A 4653-nucleotide genomic window follows, 5' to 3' on the forward strand; every position below is an offset into this window, starting at 1 on the left:
CCTACGCGTAGATGCGAGGGTGAGTTACAACACACGGGGAGACACTCGGGTTGCCCACGGTAGGGATGTTTGTCGTACGCGTTATTTGGCCAATAAAACCACGTGGCGATTCCGCCACCCCCGCGTAAAGCGGTTGCAACGACGCGATCAACTCGGATGGTCGAACAGAGAAGAGAAATCGTAGACCACGCCTCGCGAGTCGCTCGACGCCTGCGTGGTTCCGCCTATCGAACACGCTTTTGCTGCCTGGCCGTCGAAGCGACACCGTATCGCGACACACAATCCAGCTCTGGGACCCTCTTCGACGCCTCGAATCGCGACTCCTCCGGTTTTTCGGCCAACACGATCACGGCCCGCGGATCATACTCGTTCGAACATCACGCAGCGATCGGATCGGTGCAAGCTCCGCTCGTAACATCACAGATGCTGTCGAGAAGGACCCGAGAACTCGATGAGTTAACAGTGTCGAGGACGAGATACTCTTGGAAAACGTCTTTTTATTCGAAGACTCCGTGTTAGAACTCCAGAGAGAAAGAGAGAAAGAGAGAAAGAGAGAGAGAGAAAGAAGAGAGAGAGAAAGAGAGAGAGAGAGAGGACGAGGTGATCGAGGACTAGGTGAATACCGTTGTAAGATCGTTGGTGTTAAGATTTGTTAGGTGATCCATGTCATCTCGCGTCAGCTGGATGATCGAGAATTCCCGTAGAAGTTTCATTGGAGCTTGATGGAAGGAGAAGTTTAAAGATGGAAGACTTCTCGTAGAAGACTGACTAATTGCTGTGAATAAGGAGGGCTCGTGAAGAAAGTTTGAGGACGTTGTTCGAGTAAGTGACGCGTAACGGATACTCGTTTCTTGCGCGTCGATCAGCTGGTTCGACGAAACTTTCGTATACCTCAATTCCGATCGGAAATTTACGTCTGCGATCTTCGACAACTGTCGGGTATGTGCATCTGCCTCGAGGGCAAATCTAAGGATCGAACAGGTCGACCGAACTTTCGACGACTCGCCACCAAAATTCACGAGAGCCTACAGATAGCAATGGAAACAGGCAAACTCTGCCACGTACATCTCGAACAGTGCGTTTATTAACCGAACAACGATACAATTCAACAAGTGTTTGCGAATCAAAGTGCCGAAGCAAGAACAGAAACCTCAAAGACTCGTTGCCGGTCTGATGTTTCCAAAGTGTCGTCGACGAATATTATCCGCACGTCCAAGTATATATTATCGAAAGTAATAAATAGTATACGACGAGAAACTGGTGTCAGTGTTAAACGAGGGCACGAGTAAATCATCGTTGTGTCAGTGATCGGGAAGACTGTAGGGGAACGGTTGGCGGGAAGACAAGGTTCGGGGTAGATCGTGGATCTCGCGAGCGCGTCGCACGGTAAAGGGGTTCGGAAGGTCGACGGTGATCCGCGAGGGTGCGGAGGTAATCGGGAAAGTGTTGTTCAGCCACGAGTCCAGGATTCTCACCCCCGGAGGCGGTACCATTTCACCCGGGGGCGCGGGGCCGCCCGCGAGCCCTTCTTCGGGACACTATCATCCACCTACGCATAGTCCACCCCTGGTCAAGGTGAGCGATTGATATTCCAACTGTTCCCAACGATCTTCCTTTTCAACTCTTAATCCCGGACTGTACGACCGAGAGCAATCTAAATTTTTCTTTCCTTACTGCAATTTGACGAACAATTTTAGCATCTTTGGCGCTCGAATTGTAAAAGACGAACATTTTCTAAAATTTCGTTTTTTATATAATTCGGTACAATTGGGAAAAGAATACCAGCAGAAAAAGTAGCAGAAGCCTTAGTTCGTCGGACAACGATGATCATAGTACAACGTGTACGCATTAACAGAAATTTCAAATATACTCGTGAATTTTTAGTACAGGACATTTTTATCGACGACAAATTTATCAAAGATTTACGGATAAAAATGTAATGGACGAGTTTTCAGTTGTATACAGCCTCGCAACAGTTTTCGCGAATAAATTAATTCAGCAAGGGATTTCCTTAAGTGTAACTGGTTCGTAGCAAGCTAATTTACCAGTTTGAACCCGCTATAATAGCATTTGGCTATATTTTCAATTATGTTTGATAGGGTGCTTGAGAAAATTGGATAATATTCGAAAGAATCAAGTGTTTCAATCGTTTCGGTACAATTGTAATGGCAGGAATTGTTAATATCGTATAATGCCTATGCACTTTAATGTGCTTATAAATTACAATCTCCGATAGACAAATATAGTATCATTTCCCATAACTTCTTTGCCGTTACTCGTCTGATTTTGCATTCGATATCTCCTTCAATTTCCGTAAATAAAATAAATATATCCGAATGGTATATTTCAAGTAATACTTGCCAGGTGATGTTCGCGGGGAGTACTTGCTTATTTACGAACTACGGTAGAAAGTAAACTAACTATAGTCGCAGATCATGGCATCCGACGGATCAGAATCACCGAGTTTGACATCGAATAATTTTATCTCGTTTAAAGTAAATGATATTTTATAGCTATTAGTTGCTATCGATAGTGTTACCAAACGTATTCGATTCGAAAAATCGATATCGTTGTTTAATTTTGTATCGGGCGGAAGTGTGCGCGCTGTTTCGAAGATGATACCGTTCGATTCACGAATCTTTTCCAACGTCATAAAATATTTCTCGTCTTTTTCGAATTTTTACACTTTGCTGGCGTTCGTCGTTTGTCACGTATCAAATCATTGACATTACTGACGCAACGCATCAAAAATATTTACCTCGAATATTTGCAAATGACGCAAGACCACAAACGGTACTTTGAATCTTTGAATATTGATTCAATGCTTTAAACGCATTTCGACCAAACTATAGTAATTTGTGAATCGTTTAACAATTGTTTATACAGTACCTTTTCGATTCGATGTCATGCGATTAAATTTAATCGGTCGAGGAATTTTTAACTCCGCACGTTATTCTCTCAAATTTCCAAATTTATTACGCGTATTTCTCCCGATTGCTATTTCTTCTTTTTTCACTTTTGAATCACTTGTTTCGAAGCCGTAGTACCATCAAAAACAACATTCCACAAACAGCCGAATCAAATGCAACTCAATTTTGCAGGCGTATCGGTCCTAGAGTGAACGCGTCAGAGTATTTAAATTCACCACCACCGCAAATATATGCACATTCGACTATTCATTTGGCTCGGTCTTCTGTGCATCGTCTCTTTATCGTTTCGATATCTGTTCGCGATTTTCCATCGTTTCGTATTTTATCGTCTAATAACTAATGCAGCGCGATTGTTCGACGATCGCGTCGAATTATTCCAATACGATCCATTGGCCGACCTTCAGTTTCCGGTTTCGATCGTTTCGCCGTGCGATTCCAGTAGTTTCGGGACAGAAAGCATCGTCGATATCTGCGACGCGATGCGACGCGACGCCATACGGTGGCCGTGAAAGGCGACTGTTTTTTATGGCCACGTAATAACAGGATAGCCGTTGAGGGGATTTTCGCCGAGAGAAGAAGCTGAACGAACCGCTGGAAAGAGGTTGACGATGATGGGTATAAGGGCGGCTGTCCGTGCTCGTTCTCGTCAACCGGCACCGTGAATCCCTCCGGGGACTCGAGCTGTCTACAGCCGAAGCTTCCGCTGGAGAGCCGAGTCGGAATTTAACGCGATATGATTTTTCCCGAATGATTCCGTTCTTCGAGCATTTTTTTACACCGCGACGATCTCGAGAACGAACGTCATACCGCCATGTTATTTGACTTGTAGCCACGACGAAGTGCACTCGAACGCCTCAAGTACTAATAACAGAATAAACTCGCACCGTCGATGCCTCGAACACTCGATTCGATCGAACGGTTAAAACGAAGGATCGTAAAAGCGTGGATGCAAAAAGGTAACTTATGAAATCTTATAATATAACGTATTAAGGCTATTGTCAACAAGACATTACGATAAGGTCGGGTTAAACGATTCGATGTAATTGATGGATTTAATTGACACGCAGGCTCAAGCTGACAATCGGTATAAATATAAATCGTGCTTCTATTCGTTGAACGGAATATTCGAGAAAGCCAAGCACGGCGTTGGAATCGATCGAACGATCGCACCGTTGTCGATTAAAATCCGTGGCGCCGTGAATTAGAATCGATCGATAACGATCTTGAAGATTGTCGCACGATTCTTGGATAGAGGTTGCATTAAAATATAATGTCGTTAAGCTGCGCGCGATCGTTTAAAAGTATTCTAGTGGCGAGATTCATTTCGTCTCGTCGTAACGAACGAGTACGATATCATCGATATAAACGATACGTGTTAAAGAGATCGTAGGGCAAGCGGCTGCGGTAACCGAGAATGAAACACGATGGAAAAGCAAAGATTCGAGAAGACGTTGGAAAGCGCGAAGGGCCGTTGCGGCCCTGCTCGCACGCGCGCCCAACACTTTTGCTCTGATTAAGCTTAATTCATTCTCGCGACGAGAGAAGCAACGGAGAGAAAGAGAGCAAACGAGAGAAAAGACGTTCCAGTAAAACGGGCCAACGCCGTATGAACCGGCGGCTCGCGCTGTCTGCCGTCCAATCCTGCCAACTTAACCTCATTAATAAATTAATTAGATATTATTGTGTTGGCAGCCAGGGCGGCAGCTGCGGGCCACCTCTCCCG

General features: G+C 44.8%; 1 protein-coding gene across 1 annotated transcript in view; it reads left to right on the top strand.

Annotated features, from left to right (window-relative positions):
* The first annotated feature begins 224 nt into the window (after positions 1 to 224).
* The window catches only part of LOC100742723 (cone-rod homeobox protein), a 38752-nt gene continuing 34323 nt past the window's right edge, over positions 225 to 4653 (top strand). Inside the window, exon 1 of the mRNA XM_024370901.2 lies at positions 225 to 1575. The gene's annotated coding sequence lies outside the window, so the exon portion shown is untranslated. The remainder of the gene's footprint in view (positions 1576 to 4653) is intronic.

This window comes from Bombus impatiens, unplaced genomic scaffold, assembly GCF_000188095.3.
Source record: "Bombus impatiens unplaced genomic scaffold, BIMP_2.2 scf_1055, whole genome shotgun sequence".
Taxonomy (NCBI): Eukaryota; Metazoa; Arthropoda; class Insecta; order Hymenoptera; family Apidae; genus Bombus; species Bombus impatiens.